The sequence below is a fragment of the Sturnira hondurensis genome, unplaced genomic scaffold, assembly GCF_014824575.4.
Source record: "Sturnira hondurensis isolate 20B ecotype Veracruz unplaced genomic scaffold, ASM1482457v3 Scaffold0006566, whole genome shotgun sequence".
NCBI classification, from domain to species: Eukaryota; Metazoa; Chordata; class Mammalia; order Chiroptera; family Phyllostomidae; genus Sturnira; species Sturnira hondurensis.
The window spans coordinates 1323191-1349523 of record NW_028079197.1 but is presented as its reverse complement, the minus strand read 5'-3'; positions in this window follow the sequence as shown (position 1 = coordinate 1349523).

Sequence of the window (26333 nt, the reverse complement as noted above, 5' to 3'; positions counted from 1 at the left end):
ATATCTTAGATAGGCAGAAAATTATACAAATGATATTAAGCTCTGTGTTCTACTTCATTTTGCTGACTATTTATTGAGTAATTGCTATGTTTCTATTCATGTGATAATTGCTGGAGATTCAAGGATGAAAAAAACAGACCTTAATCTAGAAGAGTTTACAGTCTAAGAGACAGACTTGTAAAGAAATGGTTTTGATATTGTATACTATGTGTGAAAATAGGGGTATGCCCAGAGGGCCTTGGATGAACAAAGAGGAGTTAACTCTGATTTTGGAAGTTGGGCATCAACATAAAAAAGACATGGTCCTTTGTCCTCAAGGTACTTATAATCAAGTGAGGAAGATAGACACATAACTATAATACAATGCACTTTATGTTGTATTAGAGATATAAATCTGTTACTGTGTCCACATCAAGAAAGTAACTGTTCCATTTTAAAAGTTAGGAGTCTTTATGGAACAGTCTATGTTTTCCCTGGACCTTAGGTTCACTAGACACAATGGGAATAGAGGGTGGGATGGCATGGGGCATGAGCCAGTGCATAGAAGTTACAGTAGCTAAAGTATACTTGAGTGTAGGGAAGCACAGAAACTAAAGTTAGAAGTGTGGCAGTCAGATTATGAAGTATGTGGACTGCTATGCTAAGGAGTTTGTATATTATAACATAAATTATAGGGCTATCGAAAATTGAGGTCCCTATCTGGTTTTGGTTCTTTGAGTTGAGTTGGTAGTGTTTGTCCCAGGTTGATTTAGCTCTGGGAGATGATATTTTTACCACTAAAGCGTAGAGAAATATTAAAAACTAATTTATTAGTTAACAATGATAAATGTTTCTACCAAAAGTATTGGAATTTTCGTTTTCATCTTTCATTTGGGAAATCAAAAAATAGAGTCACAAGGTTACTTAGATTTAAAAAAGCTAAAGGACGTTTTTGTCATTAAGGAGACAAATCTGTGATAGTCAAATACATTAAGTATTCTACTTACAGAGATGTACCTGGCACATAGACACAGCCAGACATCGGCACAATTCTGAGGAGTTGACTTGATTTGATTTTCCACTGAGTTAAATGACTTACCTGAGCACTGGTCTCCTGATTCCCCTCTAGTACATAATTAAAGAGTCTAAACTGCATTTCTCTGTAATTCAGAAAACCTTTCAAACATTAGAAGCCCTTACTGCTTTGTATAGAAAATTCCACTGAGTCTATAAGACGACCCAGGGTACTCATCCACCAATCATTTCAGTTTACTCATAATAGAAAGTTGTGCTTTAAGGTAACAAAAATAAAATACCAAGCAAATAATGGATAAGCTACAAGGTAGCCAAATATGTATCTTTGACTTAGAAGGTAAAAAACAGAATTGATCTATAAGTTTATGGAATTAAACTAAAGCACTTAAAACTAAAATTAATATATGTCACAAATTAAAAATAGCACCAAAAGTCTATTCAATAATTCTAACTAATGCCAAATTACAGAATATATAAGGACATTGGAAAATAATAATTTCAGATGTATCCAAGAGGAAGATGGTAGGGGAAGGAGCGAAGGCAAAGAAGAGTGAAAAGTGGGTTGGATGGAAGAAGAACAATGTTCAGAAAAGGAGATACAAAATTTTCAATTTTGTCATAGGCCAGATATACAAGTTGGTTCAAAATGGCTATTTGAAGTCGTAGTTTTGTAGGTATTAGTGATATTGATTGCTTTTTTCTTTTTTTAAAGATTTTATTTACTTATCCTTAGAGGGGAAGGGAAGGGGAGGAGAGAAATATCAATGTATTGTTGCCTCTCGTGAGTCCCCTACTGGGAACTGGCCTGCAACCCAGGCATGTGCCCTGACTGGGAATTGAACCGTGATCATGTGGTTCGCAGGCTCACGCTCAATCCACTGAGCTACACCAACCAGGGCTGATTGCTTTTTTCTTTTCCCTGCCTTTTTTGTGAAGCACAAGCTGAAGTGTAACATCACTGAGAGGAGAAGGAGGTATTCATTGAAAAGTTAGAGGAACAAAGAAAGAAATATTCTCTATTCTCCCCAGAAAGTGTGACATTGCCTCAGGACTATAATGTTTGAAAGCCACATTTATGTTGGAATTTTGAATAGCCTTTCTTGGGCTATTTGTAAGAAATGCTGTCCTATCAACCAGACATTTTTCAGTTCATCTGACATTTATTACTTAGTCTGACAGTGTTTCAAATACCCAGAAGGAAAGATAAATACAGGATCCAATTCACAAAGGTCTCTGGAAGGCATGGAGTCAATGTTTTCTAGACTATTTTGGTGTTAATTTTCTCTTTTTTCTTTTAACTCATCCTCCAGATATTGAGCTCAGTCTGCTCCCAGGAGAATTATTTATTTTTGAGTTTCATTAAGAAAGTGACCAACAATTAAAAACTGTGGCAAAGCTGCTGAAGAGGAAGCTTGAGACATGGAGAAACCACATTGGAGAAAATTTGGTGTGAATGTGAAAAGAAAATTGTTTATAACTCAAGTTCATGGCCTCCAATAGTTGAATCATCCCCCTGGAGTTCTGTCATACTCTTTCCTATACTGGAATTGGGTCATTTATACAGCAAACATGTATTAATAAATACCTACTGTTTATTAGAAAACTGGAGACAGAGAAATGAATAAGATTCCATATCCTCTTTCGAGAAGCTGATGGCATAACAGGAAACACAAAGAGGAAAGCTAGGAATTATAATGCAATAACATAAGAGTTTCAAAATGCACATATACAGGGTTCTATGGAAATACATAGGAGGATAGTTACTGTATATTGCCATGTATAACGTACACCCACGTTTTGGTGCACATTATGCACAGGATTATTATAACCATTACTACACCCATGGTATGTAATCATTATACACATGTATAATGCACATCCTTATTTTTCCCTTAAAAATTTGATTTAAAAAAGTATGCATTATACATGATAACATATAATAATTCATTTTCATTGGAAGCTTAAGGAATAAGATGACACTTGACCTTGTAGAAAAGGTAAAATAATTTTGTCTCTACCTTTCTAAATTCTTGGCTAAAACTCCCTCTTTAATACAAGACATATTAACAGGAGAGAAACAGAAGTTTAACAACATGTATACCTTTTATATACATGAGAAAGAACCAGGAAAACTGAGTAACTCTCTGAAATGGATGAAACAACCACATATATACTTAAGTACCATCTCCAGCAAGACAAAAAAAAATGATTTTTGGGTGGGGGTGGGGAGGAAAACCAATTATCAGAGGTTACCAGGAAAAGCACAGTAAACAAGAATAAGGTTGCTATGCAGATTTAAGAATTGCCTTCTCCACTGACTGCAGTTTGTAGAGATTTACACATTCTCTTCCTGGTACAGGGAGTGAAACACCCTTACAAATAGATATTTTCCTTATAAAAGTAAGCACCCCTTCCTAAAGGGTAACTTCTGCTCAGTTTATAGACTTTTTCTTTGTCTGCTTTTTCTTAAAATATAATCAGCTCAAAGTAGTCCTTATGCCAGAAAGGCATCTTTTTGGGTGATTTATTCTGTTCTCTTATAAGCTGAATCAAAAAATTCAGAGTGACGGGGGAAATGGGATAACTGTAATAGCATAATCAATAAAATATATTAAAAACAAACAAAATTCATAGTGAGGAGTATACTCTAGGCTAAAGGAACTGCATATGTAAAAAATGGACATAAACAGGAGGTGCCAATATATTGGGTTAGCCAAAATTTCCATTTAGTTTTTTTCCATAAAATAAGACACATTTTTGTTTTCACAAATAACTTTATTGATTTGGATATTTAGAGTATGTCAACTATCACTTGCTCTTGGCTTCTAGTGGGTAGAAGCCAGGGGTGCTGCTAAACATCTTCCAGTGCATAAGACAACCCCATAGCAAAGAATTATTTGGATAAAGTGTCAGTACTACCTAGATATTTCACAAACCAACTTTGAAGTCTTTGATCAGTTACAGCGTATCCTCTATACACTGTATACATGTTTTTTTTTCAAATTTCCATTGTGTTTATGGCTTTCTTGAAATAATAAAGCATAATACATGAAAAATGTTGCATGTCTTCTTCCATCTTCGATCTTAAAATGGCTGCACAAAAAGTCATCAATTTTGATGTTTATTTTTCCCGTTTTATTTATTTACTATTTTTTAATTTTATTTAATTATTTTTCAAATACAATTTTCAGTCTATTACTCCCATCCCATTCCACGTCCCCGTGCTTGCCCTCCCTCCCATTTCCACCCTTCTTACTTGTTGCCCTTGTATCCTTTATATTTGTTCCTCTAAATCTCTCCCCTATTTCCCCTGAAATTCCCTCCCCTCTCCCTTCTGGTCACTGTCAGCCTGTTCTCTATTTCAGTGTTTTTGGTTATATCTTGCTTGCTTGTTTGTTTTGTCATTTAGCTTCCTGTTAAAGGTGAGATGATATGGTATTTGTCATTCAACACCTGGCTTATTTCACTCAGCATAATACTTTCCAGTTCCATCCATGATGTTGCAAAAGGCAGGAGTTCCTTCTTTCTCTCTGCTGCATAGAATTCCATTGTGAATATGTACCATAGATTTTGATCCATTCACTTACTGATGGGCACCTAGGTTGCTTCCAACCCTTGGCTATTGTAAATTGTGCTGCTATGAACATTGGGGTGCATAGGTTCTTTGGGATTGGTGTTTTAGGGTTCTTAGGATACAATCCTAGCAGTGGAATTGCTGGGTCAAAAGGCAGGTCCAATTTTACTTTTCTGAGAAAATTCCATACTGTTCTCCATAATGGTTCTACCAGTCTGTTATCCCACCAACAGTGACCTAGGGCCCCCTTTGTCCCACAACCGCTCCAACATTTGTTTATTTTATTTTATTTTGTTTTGTTTTTTATTTAACTCTTCTTCAAGTACAGTTTTCTTTCTTGTATTCCCAGCCCTGTCCCGCCCAGTACTCCCCCCTCCCTCCCATCTCTGCCCCTCACCTTAGTTATTGTCCATGTGTCCTTTATACTTGTTCATGTGAGTTCTTCGCCTTTTCCCCTGTGATTCTCTCCCCTCTACCCTCTGGACCCTGTCAGCACGTTCCGTATTTCAGTGTCTTTGGTTACATTTTGCTTGCTTGTTTGTTTTGTTGTTTAGATTCCTGTTAAAGGTGATATCCTATGGTATTTCTCTTTCACTGCCCAACATTTGTTGTTTATTGCTTTGTTTATGATAGCCATTCTGACAGGTGTAAAGTGGTATCCCATTGTGGTTTTAATTTGCATCTCTCTGATAGCAAGCGATATTGAGCATCTTTTCATGTGTCTCTGGATCCTCTGTATGTCCTCCTTGCAGAAGAGTCTGTTCAAGTCCTTTCCCCATTTTTTAATTGGGTTAGTTGTCTTCTTAGAGTGAAGTTGTGTGAGTTCTTTGTATATTTTGGAGATTAAAATTTTGTCTGAGGTATCATTGGCAAACATGTATTTCGATACAGTTGGTTGTCTTTTTATTTCAATGCTGTTTTCTTTAGCCATGCAGAAGCTTTTTATTTTGATGAGATCCCATTTGTTTATTCTTTCCTTTATGTCCCTTGCTCTAGGGGACATATAAGTAAAAATATTGCTGTGTGGAATATCTGAGATATTCCTGCCAGGAAATGTTCTCCGCTAGGACTTTAATGGTGTCACGGCTTATATTTAAGTCTTTTATCCACCTTGAATTTATTTTGGTGTATGATGCAAGTTGGTGCTCGAGTTTCATTTTTTGCATGTAGCTGTCCAGTTCTGCCAACACCATTTGTTGAAGAGGCTAGCTTTACCCCATTTTATGTTTCTGCCCCCTTTGTCAAATATTAATTGACTGTAGAGAGTTGGGTTTATTTCTGGGCTCTCTGTTCTGTTCCATTGGTCTATGTGCCTGATTTTATGCCAGTATCAGGCTGTTTAGATTACAGTGGCCTTGTAATACAGTTTGATATCAGGTATTGTGATCCCTCCTACTTTGTTATTCTTTCTCAACATTGCAGTTGCTATTCTGGGTCATTTATGGTTCCATATAAATTTCTGAAGGATTTTTTCTATGTCTGTGAAATATGCCATTGGTACTTTAATAGGTATTGCATTGAATCTGTAAATTGCTTTGGGTAGTATGGACATTTTGATGATGTTAATTCTTCCAATCCATGAACATGGTGTCTGTTTCCATTGGTTTGTGTCCTCCTTGATTTCTTTCTTCAGTATTGTGCAGTTTTCTGCATACAGGTCTTCTACCTCCTTGGTTAAGTTTATTCCCAGGTATTTTATTTTTGTTTTTGCTCTATGTAATGGGATTTTTTCTTGATTTCTGCTTCTGCTGATTCATTCTTAGTATACAAAAATGCCTTTGATTTCTTGATATTGACTTTGTATCCCGCTGTTTTGCCAAACTCATTTATTAGTTTGAGCAGGTTTTGGGTAGAGTCTGTAGGATTTTCCATGTACACTATCATGTCGTCTGCAAACAATGACAGTTTTGTTTCCTCCGTTCCAATTTGGATGTCTTTTATTTCCTTTTCTTGCCTAATCACTGTGGCTAAAACTTCAAATACTAAATTGAATAGAAGTGGTGAAAGTGGACAACCTTGTCTTGTTCGTGATCTTAGTGGAGAATATTTTACTTTTTGCCTATTGAGTATGATATTGGCTATAGGTCTTTCATATATGGCCTTTATTATATTGAGGAATGCAACCTCTATTCCCACTTTGCTAAGTGCCTTGATAATAAATGAGTGTTGTACCTTATCAAAAGCTATTTCCGCATCTACTGATATGATCATGTGGTTTTTGTCTTTGCTTTTTTTATGTGATGTATTATGTTTACTGATTTGTGGATATTGAACCATCCTTGCATCCCTGGGATGAATCCTACTTGGTTGTGGTGTATGATATTTTTGATATATTGTTGGATGCGATTTGCCAATATTTTGTTGAGGATTTTAACGTATATGTTCATCACTGATATTGGCCTGAAGTTTTCTTTCTTTGTTGTGTCTCTATCTGGTTTTGGAATTAGGATGATGCTGGCTTCATAAAAAGAGTTTGGGAGTTTCCCATCATTTTGGATTTTTTGGAATAGTCTGTGAAGAATAGGGGTTAATTCTTCCTTAAATGCTTTGTAGAATTCTCTTGTGAAACCATCTGGTCCAGGGCTTTTGTGTGATGGGAATTTTTTTCATTACTGTATCAATTTCATCTGCTGATATTGGTCTATTCAGGCTTTCTACTTCTTCATTGAGTTTTGGAAGATTATATTTTTCTAGAAATGTGTCCATTTCACCTAGGTTTTCAAATTTCTTGGCATATAGTTCTTCATAGTAATTTCTTACAATCCCTTCTATTTCGATGGTATCAGTTGTAATCTCTCCTCTTTCATTTCTAATTGTGTTTATTTGTGTCCTCTCTCTTCTTTTCTTGATGAGCCTACTTAAGGGCTTGTCTATTTTGTTTATCTTTTCAAAAAACCAACTCCTGGATTCATTGATCCTTAGAACTGTGCTTTTCGTCTCTATGTCATTTAATTCTGCTCTGATCTTGGTTATTTCCTTCCTTCTACTTTCTCTGGGCTGTCTTTGTCATTGTTCTTCATGTTCTTGAAGGCGTCAGGTTAGGTTGTTTGTTTAAAATTTTTATATCTTTTTTAGTTAGGCCTGTATTGCTATGAATTTCCCTCTCAGGCCTGCCTTCACCGTGTCCCATAAGTTTTGGGTTGTTGTGAGTTCATTTTCATTTGCTCCCAGAAACTTTTTTATTTCTTCCCTAATTTCATTCTTGATCCATTTATGTTTAATAGCCTACCATTCAGTCTCCATGCTTTTGGGTGTTTTGGGTTTTTTCTTGTGGAGTTGGTTTCTAATTTCAGTCCCTTGTGGTCAGAAAATGCTTGGTATGATTTCAATTTTCTTGAATTTGTTGAGGCTCGTTTTGTGTCCTATAATGTGGTCTATCTTTGAAAATGTTCCATGTGCGTTTGAAAAGAATGTGTATTTGGCTTTTTGGGGACTAAGGGTTATATATATATCAGTCAAGTCCATTTCATCTAAGGCGTTGTTTAATGACGCTGTATCTTTTTTGATATTTTGTTTGGAAGATCAGTCCATTTTTGACAGTGAGGTGTTAAAATCCCCTACTATAATTGTGTTGCTGTCAATATCTTTCTTGAAGTCCTCTAAGATTTTCTTTAAGTATTTGGTTGCTCCAATGTTCAATGCATACATATTTACGATGTTAATGTCTTCTTGGTGGATTGTTCCCTTGAGTATTATGAAGTGACCTTCTGGGTCTTTCTTTATGGCCGTTTTTTTGAAATCTATTTTGTCTGATATTAGAATTGCTACCCCGGCTTTTTTTTCTTGTCCGTTTGCTTGGAAAATTTGTTTCCAGCCTTTCACTTTTAGTCTGTGATGGTCTTTTGTCCTGAGGTGGGTCTCCTGTAGGCAGCATATGTGTGGGTCATGCTTTCTTATCCATTCAACTATTCTTTGTCTTTTGATTGGAGCATTTGATCCATTTACATTTAAGGTTATTATTGATAGGTACTTATTCATTAACATTTTTGTACCTGAGTTCCTCTCTGTCTCTCTTCCTTCCTTTCCTTAAACTGGTCCTTTTAGTATTTTTTGTAGAGCTGGTTTGGTGGAGGCATATTCTTTTAGACTTCTTTTGTCTTGGAAGCTCTTTATTTGGCCTTCTATCTTGATTGAAAGCTTTGCTGGGTAAAGTAGCCTTGGTTGTAGGCCTCTGTTTCTCATTACTTGGAATATTCCTTGCCATTCTGTTCTTGCTTGGAATGTTTCCATTGAGAACTCAGTAGCTAACCTTATTGGGCCTCCGTTGTATGTTACTTGCTTTTTCTCCCTTGCTGCCTTTAAGATTCTCTCTTTGTCTTGTAATTTTGCCATTTTAATGATGATGTGTCTTGAAGTGGGCCTCTTTGGGTTCTTCTTGATTGGGACTCTCTGTGATTGATTCCTGGATTTGTGTACCTTTTTCTCTCATCAAATTAGGAAAATTTTCCATCATTACTCTTTCAAATAGGTGTTCTATCCCTTGTTCTTCTTCTTCTCCTTCTGGTATTCCTATTATTTGGATATTATTGCGTTTCATATTGTCTTACATTTCTCTTAATCCCTCTTCCTTCTCTCTGAGCCTCTTTCTCCTTTCTTGCTCTTTCTGGGAGATTCTTTCTACTGTGTCCTCCAACTCGCTGATCTGATCTTCTGCCTCATCGATCCTGCTTTTCATTCCTTCTACTGTGTTCTTCAGTTCCAAAATTGTATTCTTCATTTCCTCTTGGCTTTTGCTGATAGTTTCTATTTCCTTTTTCATGTTGATATAGTTCGTGGAGAGCTCATTGTAGCTCCCCTCTAGATTCTGGTAGCTCCCCTCTAGTTTCTGGTAGCTCATTGTGAGCTCTTTGAATTTCCTGATAACTAGTGCTTTGAATTCAATATCTGATAGCTGACTTGCCTCTCTTTCATCTGACATTATTTCTGAGACTTCTACCTTTTCTTTCATTTGGGCATTATTTATTTGTCTTCCCATTGTTTGTTAGACTCTTCTTGTTAGCCTCAGCTTCTTAAATTTATGTGTTCTGACTCCCTGGGTTTATGTTGTGAACTTCTGTGGTAGAATACCTGTGAAAATCAGTGGTGCAGTCTCTTGCAGGTATCTTGATGTTCTCTGCTTCCACCTACTCCTTTCTTTGTGTGTGTGTGATCAGTTGGAGGGGGAGACAAAATGGTTTATGACAGCAGGAGAGTACTTTATGATATTTACAGTCACAGCCGGTGGAGAAGAAATAGAAGATATTTAGGCTATATATAGTGTTAACCATAATCTTCAACCCAATTTGCCACTTTTAAGAATGGATGGACCAAAGATAAGTCTCTTGTTGGAGAGGGAAGGCTTGTGAGTTTTATCTAGAAAGCAGTGAGGTTGTGGGTGGTCAGATTTTGAGGTATGGTGAAAGTAAATAATAGTAAATAGGTGTGGTGTGTGAGAAAGTAGAGTTAATCACTGCAGTAATGGAATTCAGGAACCTGTAAAGTGTGCTAAGACCCGAGAGATGTACTGTGAAGTATTTACAGTGGTATAGAAAGCAACAAACGAACAAACATTAAAAAAAGAGCAGGAGAAGGGAGGAAATAACAGTTTCTAGTTTGATAGACAATTATTTGAAAAAGTGATAAGTTTGGGATGAAAGGAAGAAGGACTAAAACAGGAAAAAAGAAAGGAGAGGAACAAAGTATTGAAAGATAAAGCAATAATAAAATTTAAAAAATATACGATTACTGAAAAAGAAAGTTAAATAAAAGGGGAAAAAACCCAGCCTCCCTTATTGGTTTCAAACTGTCCAATCTTGTCTGATTTCAGCAGGATCCCTCTGTGGGCTCAGTTGTAGGTTCAGGTGCCCACCTGTGTGCCAGCCAGGCTACCAGACTGGGGTGTGGGCGCCTGCCAACTGGATAGACTGCCTGGGTCCCACGGGATCTGGTACTGGTCCTTCCCAGGCCTGTGGCTAGGTGAGAAGCAAGTCAAGCTGCATTTGCAGAACACCTCAGTCCACTTTGCAATAAAAACTTCTCCAGAAAGTCTGCTTCTCAGGCTAGCCCAATCCTCAACCCGCCAGTTAGGAAAAGACAGAAAACTGTACTTGAACAAGAATTAAATAAAAATTAAAATAGAAAAAAATGCTCCTCTCAAATTTCTCAGGCTGGCAGGCTGGCGGGCTGGTGACCACAGACATAGCAACGGAACACAGCCCCCTGTCCTTGCCACCTTCCCTGCACTCCTAGGCAAATAGGTCTCTGCCATCCAGCCCTGCCTAGATGGAGAGGGAGGGAGCCAGCTCTTTCAAGGACCCCGCAGCTGGCCCAAGACTCCACTGGGTGCTGGGCTCCCGGTGAGTCCTCCATGGCACTGGCTGCAGATGGAAGCCTATACAGCAGCAGCGACGGCTCCGTGGCCATTAGGGGATGGCTGAGGGCAGCCGGCCCTGCCGCTGCCACTTTTGTCTTTACTCTGGGGTGCCTGGCTTCCGATGAGTCCTCTGTGGCAGACAGAAGCTCCTGGGCCCTGACCGCTGTGGCAGCGGTGGCTTAGAGGCCATTACGAGCCAGCCAAGGGCTGCCGGCCTGGCCACCTCCATCCTTACTCATGTCCCTGAGACCCCACTGACCTGTAGCTGTCTGGTCCGTCACTATCTCTGGTCTCTTATTTTCATAAATGCTGAGGAATTGTTGGTGGGCAATTCATTGCACTGTTCCTCAGTAGATCTGCCAGGATTTTCTCCCAGGGGTACGAGAACTGGAATTGCTCCATCCTACTCCACCGCCATTTTCTGATAAGATGTTTTTATTTTTTTATTTTTATTTTTTTAAATATATTTTATTGATTATACCATTACAGTTGTTCTATTTCATCCCTTCATTCCCCTCCACCCGCACACTCCCTCCCCCACCATTCTGCCCCCCTTAGTTTATAACCAGAAGTCTCAAGTTCTTTAGATTCTATATTTCCCCCACTATTCTCGCCCTTCCCCTATCTATTTTCTACCTACCATCTATGCTATTTTCTGTGCCTTCTCCTCCCTTCTCCCCCTCCCACCCCCCTGTTTCTAACCCTCCATGTGTTCTTCATTTCTATGGTTCCACTCCTGATCTAGCTGTCCTCTTGGTTTGCTTTTGTTTTAGGTGTGGTTGTTAATAACTGTGAGTTTGTTAATAACTGTTAGTAACTGTGTCCTTTCACTGTTCATATTTTTCATCTTCTTTTTCTTAGATAAGTCCCTTTAGCATTTCATATAATAAGGGCTTGGTGATGATGAACTCCTTGAACTTGACCTTATCTGAGAAGCACTTTATCTGTCCTTCCATTCTAAATGAAAGTTTTGCTGGATAAAGCAATCTTGGCTATAGGTCTTTGGATTTCATGACTTGGAATACTTCTTTCCAGCCCCTTCTTGCCTGTAAGGTCTCTTTTGAGAAATTCACTGACGGTCTGATGGCAACTCCTTTGTAGGTGAATGTCCTCTTATCTCTTGCTGCTTCTAGGATTCTCTCCTTCATTTCAGTCTTGGCTAATGTAATTATGATGTGCCTTGGTGTGTTCCTTCTTGGGTCCAACTTCTTTGGCACTCTCTGAGCTTCCTGGATTTCCTGGAAGTCTATTTCCTTTGCCAGACTGGGGAAGTTCTCCTTTATTATTTGTTCAAATAAGTTTTCCACTCGTGGCTGTTTCTTTCCCCCTTCTGGTACCCCTATAATCCGGATGTTGGAACGTTTAAAGATGTCCTGGAGGTTCCTAAGCCTCTCCTCATTTTTTTGAATTCTCATTTCTTCATTCCTTTCTGGTGGGATGTTTTGTTCTTCCTTCTGGTCCATTCCATTGATTTGAGTCCCAGTTTCCTTTCCATCACTATTGGTTTCCTGTGCATCTCCCTTCATTTCAATTAGTTTAGCCTTCATATGTTCCTCTAATTTGTGACTATAATCTACCAGTTCTGTGAGCATCCTGATAAATAGTGTCTTGAATTGTGCTTCTGAGAGGCTGGCAATTTCTCAGTCGCTTAGAGTTATTGGCTCTGGGTCTTTGAGTTCTTCTTGCACCATGTTTTGGGCTGTTCGTGCCTGTTCTGTAGCAGGATCAAAGCCCTAAAGTGTTCACTAGAACAGGGCAACTAAGTCGCTGGGTTGTGACGTTGTATGTGGGGGCGGGGTCAAAGAGGGACAATGGCTTCCCGGCGCCGCAGCCACCACGGTCACCAGGCCCACGTGTTTCGTTCCACTGCACGCGAGTGTGCCACTGCCGTCAGCCCTCCACCACTGGGTTCGCCCCCTGGGGCCTGTGTGGTCCGTCTCACTGCACGCGAATGTGCGACTGCTGTCAGTCTGCCCCACACCCCGACTGGTTCCGGGCTGCCTGTGTGCCCAGGTCAGGGGATCTGTCCTGCCCGACCCAGCTCCGCTGCTGGCTCCGCCTCTCTTACCGTCCCTGTTGAACGGTTTGTAGTTTTCGGACTTCCATATAATTCCGTTTTCTGGTCTTTGCATGTGTCCTAGTTCTCCAAACCTTTTTTGTGTTCAAACTTGGTTGTGGGAGAAGGCACAGTGTTTCCACCTATGCCTCCATCTTGGCGGAAGTCCTCTGATAAGTTTTTTTTAAATGCATGCTAATATGACAGCTGTCACAATACAATCTTAATGAAGTTGTTTCAAATGAAGTTAAAGACAGCTAAGCACTATTAGAGCCCTTATCTAGAAAAGAAACAAGTGAACTTTCTGGCCAACCAAATAGTATATGACTGAAAGTCAGGGGGTATCTTGAGAGAATGAATAGAAATGAGGTCAGAGAGTTAGATGGGGATTAGTTACATCACCCAATGTCCTATGTGCTATTTGGGGGGATTTGAAGTAAAGTCACAGATCTATTTTATTGATAATATAAGTGTTACTTAGCAGTGTTTCTTTGTAGGTTTTCAGTGATCCAAAACCATTATTTTCATGGTTCCTCCTGTAATTGTTGCTTTTTGTCATAGTATTTACTTATTAAAGCTTCATCAACTTTCAACCTCCTGGCAGGCTATTTGGCTGAAACTATGGCCCTGAAATAGAGCAAAGACATTGGAGTTAATGAGTCTGCATTGGAAAATGTGTTCAATGTTATTAGTGGTGGGCCCCATGAAATAGATAATTGGCTACCTGAAGTTTCTGGTAAGGGATGAAATGATGCTAGTGTAGTACTACCCATTTCAGGCCAGGTGGCAGGGGTGAATGCCATTCTTGATGAGGCCACTCCAGATCCTGGATTTCTTAGTTTTTGAGAATGGAAGCTTATTTTGTTCAGTTTTCCTGTACTAATGAACATCAGGCAAAATTGATCTTCCAGAGGTCCATTTTCTTAATTTATGGTAAGAATTTTATCCAGCAATACAGCTGGTGTCAATATTTTGCACAAATCATCCCCTCCTGATTGGTGAGTTCACCCTGGAGATGAAATGATGTATCAGAATATTACTTTGTGAGCATAGAGTCAGAACGAAGGGAATCTGATGTTCTCTGGGGGCATTTCTACCAAGCTATGGTGGCCTGAAAGACAGTCCTTCTCCATTCCAGTAAATAGTTCTCTCTAGAGAACTGGCATTTGTTTTTAGACTCAGAGCACTAATTGTCCTAGACAGAGAACATTGACATTTTCTTACATTTTGGCTTTCCCTAGAATCCACAAAAGCACTCTCCCACTCCCACTTGTTATGACATTACTTGTCACAGTCTAGCTTACATTAATTGGAGTTTGGTTTAGATGAAAACTGGGTTGAAATCGGAAACTCAGCAGCAGCACATTTGCAAATGATCTCTCAGGATGGAAAAACTTCCTCTAGGTAGCCTACTTTGTCCATTGTTTTTTTCACTTTCAGAAAATAACAGTTTCTAGTTTGGTAGACAATTATTGAAAATAGTCTCTATTTCAAACCTGTTGCATCCATAGATGCTTGTGCTGACTTAGCCACTTAAGAATCATAGACAGTTAAGCAGGAAAAAATCACAAAGAGTTCCAGTTTAATACTTTGTGAACATTTTTTAAGGTACTAGCATTCTATTTTTACACATGAAATTGTATCCTGAACACATGTAAAGATATTAAGGTAGGGCTCTGAGAGAACACTGATCAATTTTTGTTAATTTTATAAGTGGGGAAACTGACAGTCACAGAAGGGGATAGCTCAGAGGGTCAGTGGGGGATCCAGGACTAGAAGCCCCTAACTCTTAGTCCAGTCTATTTTTACTCAATCGCTTACTACTCAAAAACATATACAAACACATGAATATAAAAGCAAACTGATGCCTGCTTTGAATGTTCTCAACAAGGTATTCATTGACAGTTATGACTTTAAAAAGTCACCATTGAAATCTTCACTCTTGATGGAAAAATATGATCAATGGGAGAAATCATTTGCTGTTGGAAATTTTGACTATGTCTCCTGTATACTTTCTGACTATTTTTGTTATTCAAACACCTTACTCCAGTGCCATTTGTTTTAAAAAATGCGTGTTAAATATTATCAACATAAACATAGACTACATATAGAATGTTATCAATAAAAATATGGAATGCCTCTATCAGATATCCTAGGAAGTCTTAATAAAGCATGAATGCTATTATTTGTGCAGGAAGTTGTTGACATTTGTTAAGTGTATTGTCAGAGAATATTTTTATTATTGCATGGGACAGTTTGAGCTGGGTGGTTTTCATGGGCTCTTTTCATATCTGATTTTATTTTGCTTTAGGTTCTGTAACTTGAGCTGGCCTGATGTCTAGGTAAGATGGAATTAGAAGACAGAAGGTTCTGAGGAACAGTTTGGAGTTCCCCTTGAGTGCGATGGTTATCTTACCCTGCTATGAAGCTGTTAAATGAGAGAGAGCTCTTGGGTGTTTAGTTTGGGTGAATGGCAAGTCCTAGATCATATTTGGGTTTCAATTCCCTTGAAAATAAGAGGAAGATGAGATCATCTCTTAGATACCTAGTAGTTCTGACATTATATGATTACCTGATTCTTTAATTTAATTGGCTAATATTGAGGATTTACTGTCATGAAGAATCTGTGAAAGATCAACTAAGCCATGGTACACCATGTGCTGACTGTGGTAGTATTTCTAGCTCCTACCCTTTAGCCCAGGCATGTGACCTTCTCCAATTCCCCACCCCTCTGGTCCATGATAATAACTATCTGTGTGTTTTTCGCTGCATCTGTAGCTTCTAATCAGGAAAAGGTACAGGGAATAGGGAGCATAAATGGTAGGTACAAAATAGACAGGGAGAAGTTAAGTATAGTATAGGAAATAGAGAAGCCAAAGAACGTCTATGTATAACCCATGGGCACAAACTAAGGGGGGATGCTGGTGGGAGGGAGGATGCAGGACAGAAGCAAATAAAGGGAAGAAAAATGGGACAACTGGAATAGCATAATCAATAAAATATAGTTTAAAAAAGAAATTCTCTTTGATTGCCCCCTGAAGGCCAAGTACTGTCCTATAAACTGGAGAAACAAAAACAAAAGTCCCTATCCTCAAGTGAAAGCAAACAGGTAGCTCGTCTGTGGCAATAAGTTGTGATAAGTGTTCTAGAAGTGGTAGGAATGTGGAGTCTCTGGGGATAAAAAAGAGAATCTAGCCACATGGGAGTTGTGGGAAATTGATCTAAGTTTGAGAAGGAGGTGAAGCCTTGGGTAAACTTGGAAGGAAGAGAAAGTAAAAGGCAGGTGAGGTGGAGGAGGCAGAATATTCCCGGTAGAAAATACAGGTCAAAGACTTGCTATGCAGGAGTACGCTGTGTATTCTTCAGTTATATAGTTTCTGTAAGTAGTCAGCACTCTGGGGTACCTAGCTTTAGACTTGATCTAGGGTAGTACAGAAAAGAAGTACAGAAAGTTGGCAACTCATATCTGGCTTGTATTTCAATATTATGTTTGTGAGTCAGCTACTTGGAATGAGGAATGCATTTTGCCCATAGAAAACAATGGTCTCCCTGGCCATTAGGTCCCAGGCCATCTTATAAAAGCCTATATAACCCATCATTTGAAGGATCATGTTGTATTAATAATACCATAGATGCTGATGATCCCCATGTTTCTGTGGGAAAACCCATGTCATGTTTCAACCATGGGTTCCAGAAACACTCTTTCCCACTGAAGCATCAATAGTGTGTGAAGAAACACTTGCTTTGCCATCCTTCCAAGTGGTAGAATTTTTTTCAGCTTCAGGTCATAACCAGTGTTTCATGGAAATGGAGAGAAGATATAGCAGGAAGAGGTATGGAGAAAAGCCATACAGCAGAGAGCAAAAATGTATTGGGAAGGAAAGAGAGGCAAGGAGGTGAGAAAGGTATTAGAGAGGAATGGTTGCTCCAGGGTCAATGGATGCAGGAAGGGAAGCATCGCTGGGAAAGTGTGTCCTTGCCCTGGGTGGCACTAGGGAGTGAGAAAAAGAGTTAGCACTTACTGAATTCATCTGAGTTCCAGCAGGCCTCGGGCATTTTATACAAGTCTTTTTTAATCCTTAAAAGAAATGTCTTACTATTTCTGTTTTTAGAAGAAACTGGGACACAATAAAAGAATTGCCCAGGGTTACATAACTAGTAAGTAACAGAGCTAGGATTTATAATCGGATTCCATGGACATTCCTACAATGCAAAGTTTACTGGCAAGCAATATGCATAAGATGTAGATATATTCTCATTTTATTGCTGATAAAATTGAGGCAAAAAATTTAAGAGCGATTCTTTCAAAATACTACCATTATATAGAGATAGCACCACCAGAATAAAACCATAATATCTTCACTCTTTGCCCATCAAAGTTCATTGCATGGAACACCTGCTGTGGGCAAGGTAATACCTATACTTCCAAGCCATGAGCTTATAGTTTAATGCTTTTGTATTTAAATGTCTTAATCTAAGTAGACTAAGAGCCTATGGTAAGTACCAGAATGGAGCCATAAACACAGTCCATTAGAAGAAGATAGACACTATAATTCTGACTCAGGGATCTAGGGAGTCTTGTGAAGGATATGGTGGTAGTATCTAGAGCTGGGACTTGAAGGGTTGACAGCAAGTGATAGATAAGCAGACATGGTGAGAAGATATTTTAGGAAAAGAAGCCAAATGAGTACATCATAAGCATTGTGCCCATTGAGAGAGAACTTAGCTTTGTATTAGGTACTGGCTATGTGTTTTATGTAAATAATCTGATTTGTCCCCCAGAGTAATCCTATTAAGTATTATTATTATCCCAAATTTATATAATGGATAGGAAACTAAGACTCAAAATAGGTTAATTGTCTAGTTTACACAGATAATAAGTTGTAGAATCTAGAGCCTACAAACTTAGTCTAAATACTTACCCATTCACTTGATTGATTGTATGTGGTATAGTGGGAGTTTGCTATAGACTGACTTGTGACCCCTCCAAATTCATGTTTTGGGCACTACCCCCCAGTGTGATGGTATTTGAACATGAGGCCTTGGGAAGATAATTAGGTTGAGATGAGGTCATAAGGATGGCATTAGTGCTTTTATAATAAAAGAGATCAGAGAGCATGTTCTCCCTCCTCCTCTCCCTCCTCTTTCCTTCCTCACCTTCCTCATTCTCCCATGTAAGGAAACAGTAAGAAGGCACCCATCTACCAGCTAGGAAGAGAGCTCTCACCAGAAACTGACCATGCCAGTACTTTGACCTTGGACTTCTAACCTCTAGAACAGGGAAGAAATTAATTTGTGTTGTTTCAATCTTCCAGTTTATGGCATTTTGTTATGGCAGTCTGAGGTGACAGAGTCTTAGTTTGAGTCTTGCCCCAAACTGGTGAGGCTGGCTAGAGCCACAATGGCTGGCTTTGAGTGTTATGTTGAGGATTTTTAACTTTCTTTACTGGCTCCCCAACACCAACATGCATTTTTTTGGTTGAAGAAGTGTGATTTGATCATATGCTACTCTTCTGTTCATCATTCTTCACATGAAGCCAATAGAGAGCATCAAAAAGATAATCCATGGGGTAAATAAAATCAAGTAGCAAAGCTGATGGAAGACAATGAGTTGAGTGGGTAGATGGAGAAGAGAGAAATGTTGGCTTGATTTTTGTGGGAGGGTTTCACAGAGGAAATATAACTTGAGGTGGGTCTAAATAGGGTTTTCAGTGTGAGGAAGAAGAGAAAGGAACAAGATATTCCAGGAGAAGGGAATGATATGTAGAAAGGAGAAGGGAAATACACCTAGAAAGGCAGAAAATGGGGAAGGAGCAGGGTGTGGTTTGTGGAACACAGTCTTGCTTGGATGGACCAGAGAAAAGTATGAAGGAAGATAGCACAATATGGGTTGTAATTGCTACATAATGAATTGCCTCAAGCATGTAGATAAGGGCTACATGGTTATGTTACCTTTTTAAAAAGTAAAAGATGTAAGGCCGTCATAGAAGTTGAGCTCTGTACATTTTTGTAGGTGCTGTTCACTGATTTCGGTGTACTCAGTACTTTCTTGGTTGTGTGAGAAGTGCCTGCCCTTAAAGAACTTCTAATTTAGTTAGATTAAATGGTCATGTTGAAATGTTGTAATATATGAAAATAATATATGCAAATACAAGTGATATATTTGAAGCTGACTGCAAGTTGAGGGCCAAATAGCAAAGGCACTATTTAATCTGAAACAGAGTTGAGCAAAGAGAAAGGATGATTGGAGAACACAAGTGGAAGTACACTTTTGAGCATAAGAGGAGACGTTTATTCCTCTGAGCTGGAAGGATAAAAGGTAAGGATGGCAGATGAATTCAGTTGGGGGGAGGTGAATTCTAAGATTACTTTTATAGAAGAAAGAAGATTCCCTATGGATACAACCACTTTAAATTCTTGCTTTATGACATTTAAACCTTCATTGATATTTCTTCTATATTCTTCTTAGGGGAAAATTGGGTTGTAGATGATATGCTGCATGTAGTCATTGTTAGTGGCACATTTTAGAGGTATGTCCATTGAGATTTTGTAGTTCTTGCTGCATTCATACACTTTTATTGAAACAACTACTTTACTTCCTGGTTGCTGTATTTTTTTTATCACTTGAAATACCACAAAGACATTATGACTGAACAATTTCTAGACTTAAATCTTTATTATTACTAAAAAGGCTGTTTTTCAAGTTCTCCAAGCATCTATCAACACAATGTCCTTTGAAATCAATTGGGCTTATTACATAGGAACCACAGGACACAGAATTAGGCATCTGGAATGGCTTGAGCTTCACTGCAAGTCTGTATGTTGATGCTTTTTTTCTTTACAAAGAATATTTACATTTTAGAGGACAAAATTATGGAGGTATTCAGCAGAAAGGAAACAAAGCTTGCATGGTGGAGGTACCTGTATACATTTTCAAGTTCTTATTTATAACCATTTACTAACTTATGTTGTAAGTGATTTATTCAGTCCTGCTCTGTGCTATATCATTGAGAACTGTAAGAGACTGCAAAAGAAGCACAACATTTTTCCTGTCCTCAAGGAGTTAATGGAGATATACATATTGTTTAAATAAGATGGTATGTCATAAGACTGCTGTAATTTAGAGAGGGAGAAATCACTAAGGCTTGGTGTGGTCAATGGAAGCTTTGTAGAAGGAAAACTTGTGCTAAGACTTGAGGAATAGGAAGAAGTTTGAAAATGTGGAAATGAAAGCAAGAAGGTCAGTATAAGAAATATGCAGATGGCAAACAAACCATGGCTTTTTCAGGGGGCAGTAAAGAGACCATATTAGTTATAGCAGATGATTTGGGTTAAGAAGGAGAGAGAGATGCCTTCGAAAAAGTCAGTCAGGGCCAGCCTGAGGAGTTCGGACTTTATATGTCAGGCTAAGGAATTTGGACTTTATCCCTTAGGCAGTAGGGAGTCATAATACCATAGTTTAGCGCCTTATCTCTCAGACAGATATTAGACTAGAGATTAATTGTATTTTTATATATGTATCATATCACAGAGCATCAAGAACTGGTATTCAGTGTTGCAATATAAGTTAAGTAGGATCTTGAATAAAAGGCACAGGGATGGTGCTATATGAGAAAAGGAAGGAAAAAGAGCACCATTAATATCCATACCCTGTCACAGTCACAGTCGCGATTCATTTCTTTGTTCTATGCTTAATCTACTTTAAATATTTTAAACATTAACTGCACCATGTAAAGGATTTTAATGAAAAGTTAGGATCATTGTGCACTTGGTATCAAATTTTGTGACATTTTAATCACTTAAATGGAATAATTTTAACCCTCTTTAAATGGATCAGCTAGGAGGGAATGGTGCTTTTAAATCATCATAGCAGGATGGCTAGTACCAAATTGAGGGCAAATTAGGTGAATTGCTACTATAAAAAATCCAATATAGCTGTGCTGTAGCACACATTTCCTCTTTAAAATCAGTGAGGTGATAGAGATGCCAGCAGAAATGTCTGGTGGTGTGAATGGGAGCCTGCTCAATGATTTGGTATACCAATAAGGAGACTAAGGCTATGTCTACACAATGCTGAGGAAATAAGAACTTTGGCCCACCATTCAGGTATTTCTGGATATTTCCAAAAGTTTAATTTTAAGTAGGCATTATGTTTTTCAGGATATTTTTGTTTCAGTTAAATGCTTGGCATAATGTAAACAAAATTCTATTTGCAATAAGAAAACTTTCTATTCATAAATTTCTTGTAGAATATTTTGAGAACTTTCTGTGCCAGTAGAAATTTACTATTATTTGAAAACTACTAAAAATTCACTTTTGGGAGTCAAACAGTGTTAGCTAGATTCGTGGAACCTCAGATGTGGCACCAGTCTGCCAGTTCTATGGGAAAGGGCCTGGAAAAGGGACAATGGCTTCTGCTCACCTTGATGCCAGACACCTCAGCCTTCCCCTACATGCAACTGGTGCTCCTCAAGCTGCCACCCCTTTGCCAGAACCAAGAGGGAGTCTGAGTAGGTGGTGCTGATTCTGCTAGTTTCTGCATATTACTTTAAAAAGATAGACCGACTTCCAGCCAAGATGGAGGCATAGGTAGACACACTGTGCCTCCTTGCACAACCAAAAGAAGAACAACAACAAATTTAAAAATAAAAAAAACCAACCAGAACTGAGAGAATATTGAACTGTATGAAACTCTTACAACCAACGAGTTAAAGAAAAACATTCATCCAGACTGGTAGGAGGGGCAGAGACGGGCAGCTGGGTGGAGAGAACTCATGGCAAGGCAACAGCTAGAGGACTGGGGCAGGCAAGGCAGCAGCTGGTGGAGCTGGTGAGGTGGTGGCTTATGGACAGGGCAGGGCCACATTCACATGCAGATAAACTGGGAGGAACAACTGGGGAGCGAGACAAACCATGCATTCAGAGTTCTAGTACAGGGAAATAAAGCCTCAAAGCCTCTGACTGAAAACACTTGTCGGGGTAGAGGCGACAGTGGAAGAAACTCCCAGCCTCACAGGAGAGTGCCTTGGACAGGACCACGAGGTCCTAGAACATACACCACCCCCCCCACACCCAGGAATCAGCACCAGAAGGGCCCAATTTGATTGTGGGTAGTGGGGGAAGTGAGTGAAAACAAGCAGAGAGGGGAGCAAGTGGCACTCTTTCCTCTCAGGCTGCTCCCCTGCATACAGCATCCCAATACAGTGATGAGGGTTGCCCCACCCTGGTGAACACCTAAGGCTCTGCCCCTTATATGTAACAAGCATGCCTAGACAAAACAAAATGGCCCAAATGAAAGAACAGAACAAAATTCCACAAAAAATACAACTAAGCAACAAAGAGATAGCCAACTTATGAGATGCACAGTTCCAAACACTGGTAATCAGGATGCTCATGGAATTGTTTGTTAATGGTTGCAAATTACAGGAAAAAATGAAGGCTATGAAAAGTGAAGTAAAGGAAAATTTACAGGGAACCAACAGTGACAGGAAGGGAACTAGAACTCAAATCAACAGTTTGGAGCAGAAGAAAAAAATATACAGTCAACCATAACAGAATGAAGAAATGAGAATTCAGAAAAAAAAAAAGAGGAGAGGCTTAGGAACTTCCAGGACACCTTTTAACATTTCAACATCTAGAAAATAGGAGTGCCAGAAGAAGAAGAGGAAAACCAGGAAATTGAAAACTTATTTGAAAACATAATGAAGGAGAGCTTCCCTGATATGACAAAGGAAATAGACTTCCAGGAAGTCCAGGAAGCTCAGAGAGTTCCAAAGAAGTTGGACCCAAGGAGGAACACGCCAAGGTACATCATAGTTACATTAGCCAATGTAACTAGATTAAAGAAAAGGAGAGAATCTTAAAAGCAGCAAGAGAAAAGGAGACAGTTACCTACAAAGGAGTTCCCATAAGAGTGTCAGCTGATTTTTCAAAAGAGATCTTGTAGGAAAGAAGGGGCTGGGAAAAAGTATTGGAAATCATGAAAGGCAAGGACCTCCATCCAAGATTACTCTATCCAGCAAAGCTTTCATTTAGAATGGAAGGGCAAAGAAAGTGCTTGTCGGATAAGGTCAGGTTTAAGGAGTTCATCATCACCAAGTCCTTATTATATGAAATGTTAAAGGGACTTATCTAAGAAAAGGAAGATAAAAATATGAATAGTAAAATGACAATAAACTCACAGCTATTAACAACCGAAACTAAAAACAAAACAAAAACAAACTAAGTGAACAACTAGAACAGGAACAGAATCACAGAAATGGAGATCACGTGGAGGGTTATCAGTAGGCAAGTGGGTGGGAGAGAGGGAGGGGGAGAGAGGGAGGGGGAGACAGGGGAAAAAGGTACAGAGAATAAGTAGCATAAATGGTAGGTAGAAAATGGACAGGGGGGAGGTTAAGAATAGTATAGGAAATGTAGAAGCCAAAGAATTTATATGTATGACCCATGGACATGAACTAAAGAGGAGGAATGTGCGAGGGAGGGGGTGTACAGAGTGGAGGGGAATAAAGGGGGGAAATGGGACAACTGTAATAGCATAATCAAGAAAATATATTTAAAAAAAGAAGTATCAAGTAAGAAACAGAAGATAAAGCTTTTCTACATTACTGATACTGGTTATACAATGGAGACAGCTAAAGTGAGAGCAGATTCTTGAAGGCCCAGTTTCCTACCTTCCTGTAGCATGTTCTTAGATGCTTTACATAATTCCAAAGGCACACTATAGAAGAGAAGGAAATGTCAACCACAGATTGCCTTTCTTGACAGGAGAATGACATTTTTCTCACCTGCTGTGTCTTGGGACTTCTCCCTCCTATCCAGTGTAAAGCCAAGAATATGGTCAATAATTTCAAAGAATAGAAAGGACATTCACATGCCATAGAAAGCAAAGAGGATAATATCAGGAACCTATTTCTATTCTTGGCTTTGAAAGCTTCCCTTGACCCACACATATATACAACCTAGAGCACAGAGCTTCACATGCATACACATGTATAGAACTCACATTTGGGTGTATTCACATACGTACACACACGGACCAAAACATATGGGCACAGGTACACAAATACACATTTGCACACTGGGAAAGCCTTGGATCCCACCCCTGGCATCTGCTGCTTTCTGTCTTCTGTGGAATTTAAATAAGGTTGTATGAGGTTGAGTTTAATGGCTTACTTCCCATCCCCCCGGTTATCACCTTGCTTCTAGATTTCAAAGTGTCAGTTCTCCCTAGAAATCCCCTTCCTGAGGTCTGAACATTTATCCTGAGGACAGACAGACACAACAACCTATTCCCTTCAACTCTTTAACATCGAGTTCCTTTTCATGAAGAGATTTTTGTTTTCTTTTGTTGTTGTTTATTTTTTAATCATAGGGCAGATGTTTAAAAGGAACACAAGGACAAACTAGAGGCACTGACACTTGTGAACATGCAGATCTTTGTTCTATCTATGCACCATAGAGAACTGAGTCTCAGGTTTCTGATTGGTTCAGATTTTGTATTTTTACTTTATAACTTTGGCAAAGTGGCAATGATTGCAAACAAACTGACTGACAGCCTGATATCCATTATTTTAGGGAACATTCTGCATGACTATCAGAGGAAAATTCATCTAGAATTCAATTCTCTGCTTAGGATACCTTTAATAATGAGAGTCACAAAACACCATTCACATGCCCAGGATTTACAGCATGTGAGACTGGTGTACTTGACATGTTTTATGAGGATCAATAATACAATTTAAATGCTTTCTGTATTTTAAACTCAGTGGAACAATATTAATTCAAACCATAAAAAACACTAAGGAAACTCAAATGTCAAAGTTTTTTAAGTAAGACACAAATTGATCAGATTATTCTCTTCTTTCATACCAAGCAGCATTTTAGCTATTTTCAATAGAAACAAGCTAAATATAGCTCTTTATCTTCATAGACTAGGGATGTGGTTGACATTTTGCTAAACCTTTTAGAAAATATAAGCCTTATTAATAACATGTTAATTGCTGGAAAAAAAGATATTAAATCCTCAGACTTTGAGCTGACCTAATGTAGAGGTCCAAGTCAGAGAGTTAATGGAAACAACCAGGAATGGAAAAACATGGGGTTTGTCAGTGTCTCCATGATAGCCTAAGATGAGAATGAGAGAATGGAGGTGTTATCATGACAGAATATTTTTGAGTATTATAGAACTAAAATAGCAATAAAGAATCTCAGTGAAGAAAATCAATCACAGTTATTTAGAGATCACCTAACATGTCACGTTAGAAACATTGTGCTTTTGTCCCAGACAGCTGAGTTGTTATCGTTGGGCACCCATGACCACCAGCTCTCTTCATATGGGGGTCAGAACTGAAAAAGGTCATGTTATCATATCTATGATTGGCCTGTCTCCCTGGGCTCTGTGTTTACCTACTGTGAATCCAAATGCTGGCCATGAACACCCAGCCTGGCTCAATCATGGAGGAGATGCAGATTATGGTTGACCTCAGTGATGAAGCCACAGGATGTTTATAGTTTTGGAAGTGAGTAAAAGACAAAGACTTCTGAACGGTCATTTGTGGTGGCAGGTGGGTTTAGTGAAAAAGAAGAGTGGTAATTTTCTAAACCAATCTCCCCATTTCATGAAATACTGACCTCCATTCAAAATTTAAAGCACACTTTAAAATAAGCTGTTTCTTCTTTTTTCCTCCTCAGTACAGTGCATAGAAATAGTGATTTTTGATGAAATTTAATTTTTCATGTTGATTCTCTGAGGGCTAGAGAGCATGCATAGAGCATAAAACCTCTCCATGCTATTGGGTATTTTAAAAATGTATCATTAGACCATGTATTATAACCCTCATCCCATCTTCTCACTTTCATTCATTATCTACCTGCTAGAGATTAATGAAACATTTGAAGGAAATTAATTCATTTAGTTTGTAAACTTTATTATCATATAAGTGATATTTGAGTGTTGTTGAAAAATCAGATAATTTACATAAGCAAAAATAAGGGAAAAACAATTATAACCCTTAATGGGTACCAAGGTAACAATTGCATTATACTCTATATTTTATTTTTTATTATTTCTTTAAATCTTTTATTGTTTTCTTCCATTAGTATTTAGTACCCTTATAACCCCCTCATCCCCACAATCACCACACTTGTCCATGTCCATCAGTCTTTTTTCCTATTTGTTTAATCTCTCCACCATCTAAGCTCCCCCTTTTGTTGTCATCTTGTTCTCTATCTACTTTCTTTGTTAGTTCAGTTTGTTCATTAGATTCTACATATGATTAAAATTATATAGTATTTGTCTTTCTCTGTTTGGCTTGTTGCACTTAGCATAATGTTCT